The sequence below is a fragment of the Dasypus novemcinctus genome, chromosome 24 (genome assembly GCF_030445035.2).
Source record: "Dasypus novemcinctus isolate mDasNov1 chromosome 24, mDasNov1.1.hap2, whole genome shotgun sequence".
NCBI lineage: Eukaryota > Metazoa > Chordata > Mammalia > Cingulata > Dasypodidae > Dasypus > Dasypus novemcinctus.
In genome coordinates, this window is record NC_080696.1 from 14,883,147 (window position 1) to 14,901,679 (window position 18,533).

Here is an 18,533-nt window from a genome sequence, read left to right on the forward strand (position 1 = left end):
TATTGCCTGTTTTTTACTAGGTATCTACCTTTTTCTTCTTGACTAAGCATAATTATATTGATGGATGTGTTTCACTTATCTTCTCACACTCTGTAGCTGCCTTCTCACTCTCTTAGAAGATGCCTTTTGTTGACTTATAGCCCTCGGTCACAGTTAACTGAAGTCAGGGCAGGTGCCTCCTCCCTTCATGATCAATGACACTTTTTCTACCAAAGCCGAAAAACCCTGCGGTAGGTAGGGTATAGCACCAAGGGAAGGAATTCCCCTTCTGCTCCTTTTCTAACAATGTTCCAGTTTTACTGCTGGTAAATTCAATGTTAAAATGAGTTCAAAGTAAAGGGAAAAAGAATAGACTTTGGAGTAAGACAGACCTGGTTTGAATCTGTTTGATGACTAGCTAACTAGTTGTGTTTCTCTGAGCCCGAGTACATTCTTCTTTAAAACAAACAAACAAGAAATGATGTCTTAGTTTGCCACAAGGCTGCCGATGCAAAGTACCAGAAATGGGTTGGCTTTTTATAAAAGGGATTTATTTGGGGTAAAAACTTACAGTTTCAAGGCTGTGAAATGTCCAAAACAAAGTACCATCAGAGATGCTTTCTCACCAAAGTCAGGTACTGTTGATCCTAGCATCCTGCCACGTGGCATAGATGGCTGATCTCTGCCTGCCCCTCCAGAATCTACTGCCTCTGGAGCTCAGCTGTAGGCAACCAGGCATAGGGCTTGTCTCTTTCTGGGCCTCCTCTCTCAATCTCGGCTGCTCTGTTTTCTCCCCCAGTTCAGCTGTGAGCCATCAGGCACATGGTTCGCCTCCTCTTGAGCAGCTCTGTGGGCACAGCCCCTCAGGGGCCTCTTTTCGTGCCTCTGTGCTTTGCTAGTTCCAGACTGCAGGACCTCTCTCAGCCTCTTACAGCTTTTCTGTTTTCCTGCAGTCCTCTCTCTCACAAGGTGGGATCAACATTATATGGCAGCACCCTTTCCCTGTGTGTCTGTCTGTTTATATTAGACCCAGCAAGAGTGTCACGCCTCACTGACACAGTCCAATCAAAAGGGCCTCATACCCACAGGAATGGATTAGTTCCATTCATCCATTCATAACAGAACTTCAAACTGTCACAATACCTAAATTTGGCCAGGGTTGGGTAAAGACTTAAGGAAGTAAATGAACCTTAGCAGTCACTAAGAAGTAACAGGCCCACAGTCACTGAAGCCCTCTCCCCATACACTAGACTGGCCTATGTGGCTTCATGGAGTAAAGAGTTTTCTGGAAACCTTGGCTCACTGGTACAAACACACTGCCTATAAGTTGCAGCATAGTGAAGACAGGTATATCAGGGCTTGTCGTTTGGGTTTCATCCAGCTTGGATTTTATCTTGAACGAATGTGTTCCCCCAACATGGGGAATGCTGAAGGCTTGGCAAGTATGCTTTCACAGTTGTTATTTTGCCATTTTCTTATGTGGCTGATGAGGTGATGTGGTTTCTGTAAGGGGAAATTTGTAGTCACGCGCATATGGTAAATCACAAATGGTGCACTGAAAGGATTTCAGGAAGATGAACTGGAGGGGAGCATTCAAATTTCCCCATAGTGGGCAGGAGAACTCCCTCCCCAGATGGAAGCCAATGTTTTGTGCTAATATCATCCAGCATATGGAATAACTATGTCTAAATTATGTGTAACATTGCTTCAGATTTTAGGAAGAAAAGGACAATTTTAAATGACTTTTAGGCATATAGGTCTATGATGGTCAACTATCTAATTTTAGAGACAAAGTAACGTAGGTCCAAAATTAAGTGATCTAAGAAGGCATAGGGTAGTAGAGTCAAAGCAATAAATCATAATTGACTCTTGGTCTTTTGAGACAATGTGGTAAAAGAATGTCTGCAGTGTATGGGAGTGTGACTTCTATGGTATGCAAGTTGCTCTAGAAGATGCCCTGGTGAAGTCTTTGGGGACACAAGACTTACATAAAGGACGCAACTCCTCCTTAAGTGTATTATACCATGGTTGCTAGGCAGTAGAGATCAACAGTTCCAACGTGAGTTGTCAACTGAATCCTGCTGAGGAGCTGTACCCCAGCAATGGAACAGGAAAACAAGGGCAGCAGAGGCAGTGGGGACTGACAGGAGGGAAGGATGGGTCTGGAGGTGGGCTGCCTAGAAGTCCATCTTGGGGATATGCAAAATTAGTGTCTCATCAACTTACCCTTCCATAAACAACCAAAAAATATATAAGAATACATTGTTAAAAACAAAGGTTGGAGCGAGGGAGAAAAAAAAGGGAGGCAAAAGTTCCAATGAGATTCAGGATAGAAATGCAAACCAGGTACCATGTCCTATCAGTGGGACTGGAAACACTGTGGGCACATGGAAAAACCAAAGTAGAAAGCAGAGGCCAAATTATTAAAAAAACAAAAGAAAACACAAACACCAAAAACATTCCCCTTAAAATGAGTATGTGTATATTAGAACATCTTTACAACTGAAGCATGAGAATCTCTTCATCTCTTCCCTTTGATAGTATGAAAACTGTCTCCACTTCTTTTTTTTTAGAGAATCTTAATAGTGTTCTTCAGGCCTTGCTAGCTGTAAGATCTTAGGTTGAATGAGATGAAATTGCCAATTTTGTTCACTGAAAACTATTGAATATTAGCAATTTTACCTTGTGCAACCCTGTATAAAGCAATATATTCTAAAGCACCTGTTCTGATAAAGACACATTTCCATCAGTTGCTTTACCTGCCAAGTGTAAATATTCTCCTTTGATGGGTTATCAAATCTGCTGTGTCTAAACCAATCCATTCCAAAGAAGTATATTCTTAAAGCACTCAAAAATGAAACAAACTAAGTATATATATATGTGTACATATAAATAATATTAAAGTAGCTGAGGAGGTGGGTTGGTGGGACAGGTGGGAACAACTGCTTTTTAATGTAGGATGTATGACAATCACTCTCCTAAATTCAGCCTGTCTTCCAGAAAGAAACAAGAAACCATCATCATTTCTACTTGGATTGGCTTCTTCAGCTCAAATAAACAAGTCCCTGAAAAACTGTGGAGGAGAGCAAGCACCCTGGGGCTGATGTATTGTGTAACTACAGTGGGGAAGAGTAGGGCAGAGCAGGAATTGCTGCTTTATTCTTAAAACAACAGAGCAAAAACCCTTGAACAGTTTCAAAATCCAGGGGAGAGGACAGGTCTGAGCTTTTTCTCCCCAGAGTACAAAGCTACTGTCTCATTTATTGTAAAACAGAGAAAATCTAAAGAGATTCTGTATTATTTAAACTACCTAAATATTTTTAAATGGACAATTTACCATGCTCAATAGAGCCACTGGTCAGGACAAATAATTGTATCTGAAGGACCAAAACAAAAAACAAAAAAAAAAAAACGTTCATTTTGCTGCGAGTGCTGCTGTATAAAAAATAGTATTTTCAACAAACTGTTTAAGAATACAAAAAAATTTATACAAGGTGTGATTCTGAATTGACCCTGATGTCTCTCACTGTGCCATATACACTGACATTTTTAAAAAATAATAATTTTGGGGTTTCTGATGTTAAACAGAAAATTTAATATAAAATCTGTAATATTATCTGAACATTTTCATTTCCTCCCAAGTACTTTATAAATTTTCATTTTATTGCCTAAGTTTTCTAATCTAGCAGATGGTTTAGATTTGATTTTCATGAGATATATTATGTCAGGAAGAGTGAATAAAAATCTGTAGGGGGAAACTCTCCTTTGACTTTCCTCTGTAACCTCTGACAAAGGAAATATAGTTCTAAAATTTAAAATTTTTGAAGTTCTATATCCTCTGCATCAATTAAATTCTAAAGAGACTGAGGTAAATATTTCTGATTCAAATAAAAATGCTGAAGGTACTTGGGATCCAGTAATGAGAGGGAAAAAAACCACATCTTTTTCTTTTTATAAGGAACAAGCACCATCACTTCCCCTTGTAATTTCCATAGAGAGTGTCTTGTTGAAAGGTATGAATACAATAAAAATGTTCTTTCTACAGATCATAAAAATTGGTAGAAGAGTTCTGGTTAAACATGGTGGAGCAAAGGATTTTTTTGTTCCCCTCACCATTTTCAGAAACACTAAAAACTACAAAAGAATGAAAAGTAAAGGAACAATTCCATCTCTGAACAAAGGAACCGCCACAGCTCCAAATCACAGACCCGGCTGCACCCAGGAAAAGCGTCTGGAGGTGGATGAGAAAGGGCTGACCTCCCTTCCCCTCCCCTCACCGCCCTGGGCCTCCGACAACATGAGCTGCCCACCAAAGAAGCATCTCAGAAGTCTTAGGCATTCCACCTACGTTCAGGTTGAAGAGACCAAATCTAGGGACAAAAGAAAGGAGGAAAAACCCTCATCAAAGCGGAAGGCAAGAAGGGGAGGGAGACCGGAAGAAGAGGCCTAGAGATGCCTTGCATCCTTGGTGTTACAGGAAGAAAAGCTTATTTTCCCCAGGCAGTGACCCACAGACCTCCTGAACACCAGAAAACCAGAGATGTGTGTCATGGCAAAGAAGATAAAGCAACTGACAGGGAAAATTCAGAAAAGCACTACCTAAGAGTTTCAGCTTGCCCTAGCTTGCTACCTTCCCCCTATTCCTGGCCCTTCCCTGCCTCCCCCTGGTGAAATAATGCCCTGCTCCCCATTAATCTGAAATATGAGCAATAGCTGGAACCAAAACTGGAACTATGTATAAAAAGGGCTGGGTGAAGAGATGTTGAAAACAACAGAAGCAAGAGGCAGATAAAGAACATTGATCACCAGAAGAACTGGCTAAAGATATCTGGGAATAATTCAGTAAAGTAATTTTTCATAGTCTCATAGGAATCAAAGAAATAAAATCTTAAAAAAGAACCCAAAGCAGTGATACACAGGTTTAAAGGAGAGACTACAAGAAATAAAATGGAGATGAAGTAAATCAGGTATTAGACAAATGGCTGATTCTGTGATTGGAACTGGGAATATACAAGATGAGTATGTAGCATCTTATAGTAGGAGAAAGTAAGAAGTGCTCAGAAAACAGAAACAAAAACACAATGAGGGGGTATTTCAAAGGAGTGCAGGAGCCAACTGAAAGAGCTCCCAAAGGACAAAGCTGAAAGGATTCAAGCAACAATTTTTAAAAAAATATAGTACTGGATTATAATCCAAAGTACAAAATAAATATTCATGAGTCCATAATTGATAAAAAAAGTAACTGAGTAAATAAATACATGGGAGAAAAGAGGCAACTCTCCCATGCAGAAGAATTCCAAAAACTTTATATAGCTACCTCACCCTCCAGGATGTAGAACATAACTCCTCATTCCTAACATGTGGATTGAGCATAGTGGCTTCATTCTCAAAAAGTGCAGTATAGAAAGGGGGAAAAAGTAACTTTTTACTGGAGAAATCTGACAAACACTACCTCAGCCAGGTGTGGGATACAGGTATGATATGATGTGATGAGAATGGCACTTGATTTCCATGGTTTTCCCAAGAACCCATAACTTCATTCTAATCATGAGAGAGCCATCAGGAGAATCCTATTTAAAGGACATTCTACAAAACACCTGACCAGTACTCCTCAAAGCTGTCAAGGTTGTCAAAAACAAGAAAGTTCAAAAAAATGTCACTGCCACAGAGAGCCTAAGGAGACATACTGACTAAATGCAATGTGATAGGCTGGATGGATGGGATTCTCAATCAGAAAAAGGTTATTAGGTAAAAACAAAAGAAACTGCCATAAAGTATGGATTTTATTGAGTAATAATGTATCAATATTGGTTGATTGTGACAAATGTACCAGACTAATATAAGATGTTAATAAAAAGGGAAACTGGGTGTGGGAGATATGGGAACTCTCTCAACTATACTAAATCTTTCAGCAAATCTTAAACTACTTTATAATTTTAAAAGACTAATCATAATAATTTTTAAAAAGCAGTACCTTCTCCTCTCCCCCCCCCTGCCCAAAAAGTGATCCAGCATAACTCAAGGAAATGAAAGAGACAAAACAAAACATTATAGGAATAAAAGACCCAGTAGAAGGAACAAAAGTAGAATGAACACAATAAAATAAGAACATAGACTAGCATACAGAATATAGAGTTGAGGAAAAAAAACACCAAATGAAATGTCCACAGGGAAAGAAAATGTGACCTAACCACAGTGTTTTTCAAGTATAAAAGGTACAGACAAGAACTTGGGGAAAACACATCAGGGTGTATCTTTCAAAAACTTACTGCATGACAAAAAATAACCAACTAAGAGATAGCACAATATAAAGATTTCAGGACTGAAGAAACCATGGAAAAGTAAAAACTGCCTCTATTTAAACTCACAACTAAGAGGGAATTATGTGTAATTCATATGTAAAAGAATATAAATGTTCTGTATCTTGACAATGTAAAAGTAACAACATAATTTTAAAAATTGGTAGGTAGGAGTAAATAGAGTGTTCTAATCTTTTCTTTGTTAGCAGAGAGTCAACTGATAATTTATAAAATGGAAATGTCACTTGAAAACTAGTCTCTTTAATGTTTCAATGTTTTTCGTAATCTTTTTCTTAAACATAAAATATTTTAAAGGAATTAATATTTCATGCAGTAGAGAAACATTTAATTTGAAGTTCGGCAACTTCAAATTCTTATAAACTTCAGTTTCTTACACTTATTCAATCCAAGTAAAATTTAATGTTTTACTTAAAAATATCATACCTAGAATGAGGCCCAATTTTAAAAAGTTATGCCATTCTTTGTTCCTATTCTTTTTTCGCTCATTTTAATTTCCTTTTATCAATTTACATACCCATCTTTTTATCTGTACCTCTTCGTTAAGTACCAGAAATGTTAATTAAATTTTAACATTAATTATATTTAAATACTGGGTAATTTGTTGCCTTTTTTCTTTTTTTTTTGAGGTACCAGGGGCCAGGGATTGAACCCAGAACCTTGTATCTGGGAAGCTGATGCTCAACCATTGAGCCACATCAGTTCCCTTGAGTTGGTTTTTTTGTTTTACTTGTTTTTGCTTTGTTCTGTTTTTAAAGGAGGCACTAGGAACCAAACCTTGTAGGAAGCAGGTGCTCTTGAGCCACATCCGCTCAACCTGTTGCTTTTTTTCTTATATTTTCTTGTATTATTTGAAATTTTAAAATAACAAATGTGCACCATTTTCACAGAAATAATAAAGATTATTCTTTTTACAAATTTAATCAGTCAAGTTAAACCGTGTGTGTGTGTGTGTGTTTTCTTTTAGTAAACTGTGATTTGGGGCAATCAGATTAAAAGACCCAGCTCAGTGACGACCTGGTTGTCTAACCTTGAACAATATATAATGCCTCTCTAGTTACTAGTTTTGTTATCTTTTAAAATGTAGGAGTTGAACTAAGATTTTTAAGTTTCCTTTCATGTCTATAACTCAGGAGCTGGCGATTAAAATCTCTCTCTGCTGAGTTCGAAGTAGCACTTGAGGTGCCATGGAGGTATTTTACCTATTCTCCTGGCTATATTGATTGTGAGGAATGTAACTGACTTTCTGTAATATCTTCATAGCATTCTTATTTGAAGTGAGGCTCGATATGTAAAGGGAAAATGGATCCCAATGTAATAATGAAGCATGCTGTTTAAAGAGGTTGTAGAATAGAAAAAGGAAAGATGCAAATGGGAAGACAGTATTCATGAGAAAATCCTTAAAATGGCATATTTTCCTGCTGTAGCCATTATCCTTACAGCAGGAGTGGGAAATGATGCAAATATATTTGAGCTCTTATGGGAAAATTGTACATTAAAATTAGAAATGATTACTGAGGTCAAATAAATTGGATATTTGAGAGTGATATGATAAGTTTAGAGAATGTTGGAAGACAATTTAACAACAGCCCATGGCCTACTTTGTATAATTATGAAATCTGATTATGCAGAGTAAGCCACAGGAAACAAATGAAGATTAAAATAGCACATTTCTTTGGCCTGAGAGAAACATAATAAGTTTGTTCTGCAATTCAGTAAATAAAACATAGTCTAAAGATAAAAGGATTTTCTGTGTGATCTATGTATCTTTAAAAAAAAGATAATGAAAAAAGATAAAAGGACTGAAATAAAAATCTATTAGAAAATGAAATCAATAACTTTTAGGCCTACTGACTTCCTATGAAATCTCTTTCCTTCTTCAGTGCCTTGTAGAATTTAAAAATTCAAGTTGTTAGCTTTATTTTGGGTGTTCAACTAATAAGCCTCTAATTTTTAGGTTGAAAAATTGATCTGTATGAAGAATTACAGTCAGATAAGTGACAGTAGTTACTTATAACTAGCATGGCCATTTTACACAACTGTTTGTGATCCAGTTTTGGGAAAATAGAAGCACTGAGTCACCATTCATCTATCTATCAAGTTAGCTAGCTATATGTATATGCAGACACATTAGAAATACATAGTTAGCATCTTCTCTGTTAAGTCGTAATATTTAATTATCCCAGACAGAGTGAAATATTCATCTAGAAGTTGATGTTTCCCTTTCTATTTCCAAGTTAATTGGCACAGCCCAATTTTCTTCTAAGAGTCATCAAGCTCAAATCCTGACTTCACTGTTTATTACATATTATATTATAATAAGATAGATCAGCTAGTCTGCTACCATTAAGAAGACAAATTAAATCTAATGGAAAAGCCTGCTTTTATTAGAAGCCTTTCTCTCCTGGCCAAGTTCAGTTTTCAGGTTAGCGAGAGCCTATATTAAGTCCAGGTGGTCTTGGAGGCCAAAGACAGCGTAAGTTTTGATAAATGACATAGTTTTTTTTACTTTGGATATAAATAACAGTAGCCCTAAAATATAGAAAAGAAATTAAAATGAGTAATAAAAAGTCTTGTCTATCTTTCATGATTTTATAACACTTAAGCAGCTAAAACTGGATTCTAAATCACTGAAAGAAAACTGAGAACAACTAATAAAATTGTGGAGTCTTTATTAGTGAAAGGAAAACATGACTTTTACAATACCTAATAGAAGTATATTTTATTGTCATTCCTCATTTAGTAGCCATTTTCTTTATTCCTTTAATGCTTAGCTAGTACCCAAAAGATTAGAGGAGCAAGTTCTGCGCGGTACTCTAATTGGTGAAATCAGCTCTAGTTTGTCTTTTGCAAGTAGATACACCTACATGATCACTTGGTAATATTGGAAACATCCGTGCCCTGCAGGTTCATGATGAAAATTTCAGCCACTCCAGCTTTCAAGAAATGCGAATAATGAAAACTCATCAAAAAGCTGCCATAATTCTCACAGTTGACTAGATGGGAGCATTTCTGACCACTCAAAATTAATGGCAGTTTCCAAGGCCTTATACCAACAGCTGTCACTGAGAAAAATACTCACAGGCAAATAAGCAATTCTCCTCCAAGTTCGATTTGTTAGGGGCATAATGCAGCAACTTTTCAGGACTTTCTAGATGGCTACTGAAGGAGCAATGAGCTACCTTTAGACCTTTGATATTGTAACTTGAGCATGTTATACAATATTTACGGGCGTCTGCCTTGTGCCTCACTCAGGGCTTGGCACAAACTAGACCTCTTGAAATATCTGTTAAATGAATGGGCACGGCAGAATTCTTTGCTGGTGGTCCATGTGAAGCAGCTCGCGATTTCAATTTAGGACATATCACTAACAGAATGCTATCCTGATATCACTTAAGTGCTAAACTTAGAGTGTTCTATATATAAACCCATACTTGGAAATTTAGTTAGAAGTGCACAATCAGCTTCCAGTTACATTTGCTATGAAGACTGGAGCTTTTTCTGCATTGAAACTCACTCCTCCCAAAGCCCATGTCAATTTCATTCAGGCATGAACCAGTGAGAATAGATTTGAGAACATTCATGCCATAACAATTTCTGAAAGTGAGAAATATTCCAGATCTGTACTTAAGATTGCATTTTAAAGAATGACTAGGCAGCTGTACTAACTCAAATGTTTGTATTTTCCATCTCTGACTATGATGCTGCTAAGTCTCTTTCAGGGACTGAGACACACAGGACCCATTTGTCCCTGCCAGACAACAGAAGGGCCCGAAGTTCTAGTGATCATCCATGGGAACTCAGTACACAATGGAATGTTATAGGGAATAAATTTGATCTTTGGTGTCATCTGGAAGATTCTGAAAAAATCCCTATCTCTAAATGAACATAGCCATGGAGAAGAGGTTCAGTACAAGTATGTGGGACTAGGAGTCAGGGCCCCTGAACCTTGCCTCATTCCCGAAGTCTTGTTCATGACATTGAACAACTCTTTCTGGGCATTTAATTCGTCATTCTAAAATGGAAAACTGACCGACCTAATCTTTAAGGTCCCTTGGAGGACAGACGTTTCATAATGTGCAAATGGTTCTAAGCATATGGCTATAGCGGCTTCCATGCCGGTTGCAGAGAAAAGCCTGACACAAGCCCACATTTCATACTCTTTGATGACCAAAGAAATGATCAACATTTCTTCTCCACTGTTCAAATTTAATCTAACCTACCATTAATATTGACAAGAATACTTGTCACTGAAAATCATCTTTTATATTCAGTGATGCATAATAATGGAAAATCAACTAATACTCCCAAAATGGATGGAGAAGTTTTGGGCAGGATCTAAATCAGGGTGCAGAGAGCAGAACTTGGGGGACAGTTTCCCCCAACTACACATACCTAAGCCTCATGCTAGACTCAACTGGAATTTCCTAGTTTGGAGCCTACATTTTCAAAAAGTTCTCCAGGTAATTGTGATGCCCTTCACTTCAGCATCCACCCTTGAAAGTAGTGATTTGAATCCTGTTTATCTATCAAGTGTCAAGACTGATGTGACACACAGGATACAGTGAGACGGCCAGGTCTCTTTAAGGTACCAGGTCGGGAAGCTGGCAATATTTTAATTTTGCCCGCAAAGCTGTTTGTTATTTAAAATTCAAGGAGGTACCCTCCTACAAAGGCAGGTCGTGGTTTCCTGACCTTGGACACGTAAGAATTGGAGGCAAAAAGATGTGGACTTGGAGAAATCTGGAGCCTGCCTGCTCTCCTCAGGCTCAAGATCATCCTTTCCCACACAGAAAGTTAAAAAAAAAAAAAATTCAAGGAAGCTGAAGGCTTGATGTAGCTGAATTCACCTGAGGCTTACTGGATGCTCCCTGTGGCTAGAGTTATAATTTGGATGGTATTTGCAAATTTTATATTAAATTGGAATGTTGGTAATAAAGCAGTTTAGAATGCATTTTGGAGATGGATGATAAATAGCTGTACAAGACAAATACAAGGCTATTAGTTAGATTCTTTCTTTCTTGCAAACTTTTTTTTTGGTACTGCTTTGGGCAGATTACTTGGCAAATAAATGATTCTACCAGCATAAACTTGAAGTCCATATACAAATTGAATAACCTTGCCTAATCATTCTGTTCCCTCCCATTGGTATTTCCCAGAGAATGCCAGATGCAAGATTGAACATTTGCTCTACCACAGCAACCTTCAATTTTTACTTGAAAGTTCTGAAAACATATTTCTCCTCAGCTCAGTGTGGAGAAGAAAGCCACCCTAAGGATGTCACTGATTGAGGCTGATCATGCTTGATACTTGAGAATTCTAATGATACTCTGATTTTTCATGAATTGTAATAACTCAGTTATGATGCAGACAGGCAACATGGCTTGTTTTATATAACTTGTACTCTCACCATGCACAGACTTTAAACATTCCCTTAGTATTTGTTTTGATTGTACATCTTAATATGTAAAATGTACCATTTGCATGGTTTATCCTATTGCCACTAGGCAGACCAACACAAATTTGCTTCAGAATCACTCCTAGTTAAGGTTATAAAATGGCTCTCCATGATCAATTCCAATACTTAATCATTTTCAAAGTGAGACAGTTCTCCCAAGAGATGAAGTGGCCATTATGCTCACTCAGAGAGAAGACTCCTTGACAAGTGTGCTAAAACCTACCCCTCTCAAAACCAGGCAGGACTGGTATTTCAGAACTTTTTAGAAGCAGCAACTCTCACAGTGACCCTCTCGACTTCTCACAGCACATGCCATTCTGCTTTATTAAATACATTCAGGGCCTACTAGACCAAGTATCCAAAAAGGGGCAGAGGGAGGCACTAGGCCTTCACTGTTCATTCTAATGGCTGAAAAGGAGATGTGGTTTTAAATATAAATATAAAAACTATTTTTTTTTTAGGTTCTTTGTGAGCTATGTTTCTGTCTGACTCTCAGACTGTGATCTGGACCCATAAGCAAACTTCATGGACATTAGACACAGCTGCAACTCTACCTCTTGCTCAGAAAAAAGAAAAGGAAACATTTAACAGGGCTTTGTTTCTGAGCTCATAACTTGATTGATATTTGAAAGGATTATACTGATTTTAAAAGAGCAAAAAAATACAGTCTTCATACAGATAAAGAGCATTGGGGAAATGATTTGCATGATAAAATTTCAAAGACATGTTATGTAGCAGATGCTCCATAATACTTCGTAGCTGCTTTTAATAACACATTTTTATCTGAGGCTTTCACAATCTTTTACAAACTAGCTGAGGCATTTCCACTTTACAAATGTGGAATTTGAAAACACATGGTTTAATGTGATTAAGATTCCATACAAGGTCAACGAAGGGGAGCAGAAAGCCAGGAAGAGCTATTATCTTGTATGAAGCATGTCAGCATATCAAGAGGCCAAATTAATTCTAAACAAAAGGAAAAATCTATTTGAATTCAGAAGAAACTGCTGATATTAGAAAAAATGAATAAATAAAAGTAAAAACAACAATTTAAAAACCGTGAATAACACAGCACCACCAGCAAGAAGAACTCAGGGATTGAATGGATATAATGCTTGTGTGTGATCCAAGATCACCTGCAGCCAATCCCTTCTTCTTTTGGATTATAGAGGGAAAATGATTTCATTTTGTTTTGTTTATTCATGAAATTTGTCACCATATAAAAACACTGGGCCAAACTTTTCTTTGGTTTCTGCATTTTCCCACCCACCCTTTAGTTTTATAGAACTTTTTTGATTCATAAGTCCATTAAGTTCTTTTAATTTTCTTCAGAGACACATCTTATATCTAATAATCAACAACTCTTTATTGTTTTAATTTGTTCATTACCCATTTGTACATAAAATACCACTGGGGGGGTCTTCAGTTGATCAGGACATCATTCTCCATATGGAGGCATTACAGTAAATAATCAATGATATGACAGTAAGCAAAGTGATCAGAAGTAGCTAGAAATGGAAAAGGAATTTCTAAAACCTTCTCCCTAATGGGGGTGATGGCCCTCAGGGGTCTTAGCCTACCCAACTTCTATAGCTTCCAACCTCATCTTGGTTATATGTAAATTAGGAAGATCTTTTGAGATACCTGAAATTTATAGAACTACCTTTAAGAACATTCGAACTACCACCCAATATCTTCACGGAGAAAGTCTTGCACATATGGACCAGAAATCATGCAGAAGAATATAGTAGACATGTTCAAGAATGTTCATAGGGAGGCAGCAAAAATGTGGAACCACCCAAAAGTCACTAACAGGACACTGAAAACCTGATAAGGTGACAAGCCAATTTCGTTAGCAGACAGCACTGCTCATGGTAAGAATGACCTCCAACTAATAAATTGCTTATAGACTGGGGAAAGATAGATAGCCAGAGGAAAGCCATACTTTGGACCTTGTAGCTCTTATAGCTCAGTATGTCCCTGTGGGGACCCTAGAAGGTCTGTCTTAGAGATTTGTTACCAGACAAAGCAGCTTCCTTGTGAAATGTGGAGTCCATGACTGAGTAGTTACCACACTCACCTTGTGTGAATCTCATCTCGCACTTCAGGAGAAAGAAGAGTTCCTGGGCAGCTGTGTGGACTGCTGCAGAGACTGCTGTGAATCCCTGTCCATGGAAGAGGAATACCTGCCTCTGCCCTGCTGGCAGGTTGTGGTCCCTGCTCTACATCCTTCCAAGGGACCCCTATGGTAAATACGGCCAATGGGAGGGAGGCTTGTGAGTCTGGATGCTTAGTTGGACCCAGAAAGACCTCCTGGTGGGTATTGCAAATGGTTTCCTCTGAGGATGGGATGAAGGGAGACTTACATACTCCCTTATCTATACCATGTATATATCTTTGAATAATTTCAATCCTTTAACAGAAACATGTAATTTATTACTCTTTGGAAGAAAATCCCACAAAGATTATTGAAAGAATAAAATCTTCACAAAGAGAACTGTTATATCAAACTGTCTTAGAGATAACAGCTCCCAGGGGCTCAACTCCAAAAGGAAGTGTGAATGAGTAGTATATAATTTTAGATACAGTTCCAAAAGACTGAGGACTGTAAGTAAAACTAGAATTTAAGGTGAACAAAAGATTTTCTATCTTGACAAGTATATTACAATTTCAGTATAGTTTGGAGGTGTGTTTTTTTTAAAATTTTTTTCTGCTTGATTAAAAATTTGGAACCTTGCATGACTTAGGTAAATTTATACATTAGGTAATGTATACCATCAGCCATTTTGGTATTCTTGCAATTAATAGAGCAAGAATCATTTCTCACTTCCATAGAAATAATTAACGGAATCTGGTTATGAAGTGAGGCAAATTAAGCACATTTCCACTTGCCAATGAAACAGTCATCTGCGAGAGGAAATTCTCAGGATCCTTCCATGTGGGTCCACTGTTTTTCTTGAACAAGTTATGCCTGTGTCTTTAACACATCAAGTGATTTCCAGGCTCTTGTATGGCCAAATAACCATTTTGAAGGAGTTGATTAATTCAAGAAGATTAACATTTTATACATTAATATAAACAGTAAGATGAGCAATCATAACTGGTAGATACCTAATAAACACATTACTAATCTCAAGTTCCATCAATTCCTTGGCAAGTAAGTCTATGAGCTTGTGCTGCATAAAAGAAAAATCAACTTTACAGAAAGAACACAGCTGATATTCAATTTGACATTTAAAGCTTCACCTTGAAGATGTTAAATAGACAATGCTGTTCTCCTCTCGCTGAAATAAGATCTATCTAGATCAAGGGTTCTTGACAAGGCGTCCGTGAGCATGAACTGAAATTCGAAAAACCATTATTCTTGCAAGGACATGTTGGTGTGGGTGTGATATATTTATTTAAATAATACACAGTATGGTGTGGACTTAATGCAGGGTCCGTGGTTTTCATGTGACTAGCAAAGGGATCCATGGAATAAAAAAGGTTAGGAGCCCCTGATCGAGATTTGGGTACATATGCTACCATATTTTTAGGGATAAAAGTTTTTGTTTCATTTTTCTATTTCTGTCAATTTAGAACTAAGAATTAGGGTCAAAGGCCTGGGCTTCTACACTGGGTTGCTGCTTACTAGTTGTGTGGCATCAGGGAAGTTATTCACCTCTCTCAATCTCATTTTCCACACCTGTAAAATGGGGATGTTACCACCCCACACTTCTTAGAGCTGTCATGAGAGCTACACACCATCATGAATGGCCAATGCCTAGCACAGCACCGAGCCCATGGTAAATCCTCAGTAAGTGGTTGAGAAATGGGTCAGAGCTGCGGCTACTGAAAAGTGCAATAGCCCTGCTCACCCTCCTCAGGGTTTGGAACTATACTGCTTCCCTTTCTACAAGCGGTCTTTGTCTTGGGAGCATACCACTTTGTCTTAAGGCTTTATAACATTACGAAATTATCTCATTCCCATTCTAATATGCACACCCGTGTCTCAGTTCTCTTTCATAACTACCATATTTTTGTACTCGTGAGAAAGAAACTGTAAGTTATAAAGTTGAACTCAACATGGAAAAGTAATTTTATCCTTGTTTATCATCTAGATCATGACTTCATGAAAAGGGTTTCTGTGGGGAGCAGTTATCAAAGAATATAATGTTCTTAACACTGAAATTTGGCTAGAAATTGAAACAAACAAAATGATTTTTTTCAACTATTGTTAATTCAGTCAATGACCTTATTTCTAAGAGAATATTCTTAATATCTCTCTTCCTTAAGCTCTAAACTTATATCCTACTTCTTTCTAGACATTTCCAATTGGGTGTTCAATAGCCTCAAATTTAATATGCCTAAAACAGAATTCTGGACTTAAGCTCTCTATTGATCCAATGATTCCTTCTCCACACAGCCATCAAAATGGCTTTTACAAAATGTAGCGGGGGAGTGGGGGATGGGGTGGATGTGGCTCAGGTGATTGGGCTCCTGCCTACCATATGGGAGGCCCTGCATTCAGTTCTTGGGGCCTCCTGGTGAGGGTGAGCTGGCCCGCACAGCAAGCTGGCCCATGCAGAGAACTAATGCAACAAGATGGCACAACAGAAAAAAGACACAAAGAAAACACAATGAGAGTCATGACAAAAATCAGGAGCTGAGGTGACTCAAGTGATTGAGTGCTTCTCTCCCACGTTGGAAGATCTCAGGATCGGTTCCCAGTGCCTCCTAAAGAGAAGACAAGCAGACACAGAAGAACATACAGCGAGTGGACACAGAGAGCAAACAGCAAGTGCAAGGAGCAAGGGGGGTAGTAAATAAATAAATCTTTGGAAAAAAAAGACAATGTTTTAAAAAAAAAATAAACTAGAGATCACGTTTTCTTCAACTAGAGATCATGTTGTTTTTTAAGAATAAAAGTCAAGACTACATGATCAGGTTCCTACTAACTCTCTGCCCTCATCCCTATCTCTCTTGAGAATTTTCAGTCCTTTTTTGTTCTCAGTGTGTGCCAATCTTGATCCCACTCAGGGCCTTTGAATTCCCTGTTTTCTCTACTTAAAAACGTGCTCACCTCTAGATGTTCCTGCCTTGATCCTTCTCAACATTCAGATCTCAGTTCAACAATCATTCTTTCAGAATGGCTTTCACCATCTAGAGTAGCCCATACCTTACCCCTCCTGCTGCACTACCACATGCCCTGTGTACCTTTCTCTGTAGCACTTAACCATTCTCTGAAATTAGCTTATCTATTTGTTTATTGATTTTCTCTGCTTCTTGAGAGATGGGAATGTGGCTGTCTTGTTCACACCTGCATTCACAGTGCACAGTTGTTTAATAATGATTTATGAATGAGTGACTGGATGAATAAATGAACCCAGCTTGGATTTCTTCATTTGAAGATCACAATTCTTTTCAACATGTTTTTTTAAATATACTTTTTACCCCCTTGAAGTTCAAGATTTTCACATGTGTGATGATTTATGCTCATTTATTTTGCCAGTATGGGGTGACCTTTGACTTATAGGTTCACATAGTTCTCAATCTCAGGTAAGTTTTCTTCTGTTATATCTGTGAAGACTGGTTCTGGCATTTTCTTTAAAAGCATTATTTAGAGCTGTGCATTGACTCTTTGCAGACTCTCCTAAAGACATCATACCTCAAATTTCAGCTAAAATGCCTTCTTGTTAGATAGTTCTACCCTGAAACTGTTTTATAACAAAGTACCCACCATCCTCTGCCCCATCACTTTTTATTCATATTTTTCATATAAAGTATATAACTTTTTAAAAATGGCACCCACCATGTGACATGCTTAATCCTTAAGTGCTGGTTACATTTTTTCCATATTTATTGTCAGTTTCTGTATATAAGAGAAAAGGCTTTTGTTCTTATCTACTACTGTAATAATGGAATTTAGAAAATGTGCCTATACAGAATGGCATTAAGCAAATGAAACAATATTAAAGAGATACAATCATGGAATGAATGCTATGTCTGTATATTTATTATATATATTTTATGGGTATATGTGTGTGTGTATATATATAAACATATACATAAATACATACATATGTTGATAAAACTTGTGTCCTGTTTCCATTTTGTTAATATGCAAAATCAGCAAATTATAAAAGCAGTGATGTCATAAGTCATAACTAAGCAGTTAATGAGCTTACAAAGCTCCCTTTAAAAATAAACTACTCAGGGAGTGGTTGCAGCTCAGTGATTGAACACCTGCTTCTCACGTATGAGGTCCTGGGTTCAATCTCTGGTACTGCCTAAAAAAATAATAATAAGTTAAAAAATAAATTGCTCTGTACATTTACTATATACAAAATACTTCCATTTTTGGTCAGTATTTATTTGGGACATGAAAGTAAACTGCAGAAAGTAACTTAACAACTTACTTTGATGCAATTATTTCTAGAGCTGAAGTCTCTTGGGGATGCTAAGTGATAATTCACATCTAAAATGTCAATTTTTAATGGAGTATTATTACAATATCTTAATGCCAGAACTTCAGAGATAGTTTAATTTCATCTGGACTCAGACTCTTCTACACATAGTGAGCTGTTTTATTTACAAAAAGGTATTTCTTTCTGTGTTGTATATCAGATAAGAAAGGGTGGAAAGCATGGGAAACCATCTACTTAAAGTGAGCTAAAATAGGGGCAAGTGTCTTTCTGACAAAATTTTTCCTAGGATGTCATAGGAAACTATGAAAATAGTGGTAAAAAGCAATACTTAGTGAAAGCAGACAGGCTATTTAGATGGTGACTGTGGATTGA

General features: G+C 37.4%; 1 protein-coding gene and 1 non-coding gene across 13 annotated transcripts in view; one reads left to right on the top strand and one right to left on the bottom strand.

The window, feature by feature from the left end:
- KIF16B (kinesin family member 16B) overlaps positions 1–18,533 on the bottom strand; it is a 321,124-nt gene that overhangs the window by 50,587 nt on the left and 252,004 nt on the right. The gene's annotated exons all lie outside the window — the stretch shown is intronic.
- Positions 10,959–11,089, top strand: LOC111761322 (small nucleolar RNA SNORA38). The gene has a single exon (XR_002794720.1). It is a non-coding gene; the product is annotated as a small nucleolar RNA SNORA38 (small nucleolar RNA).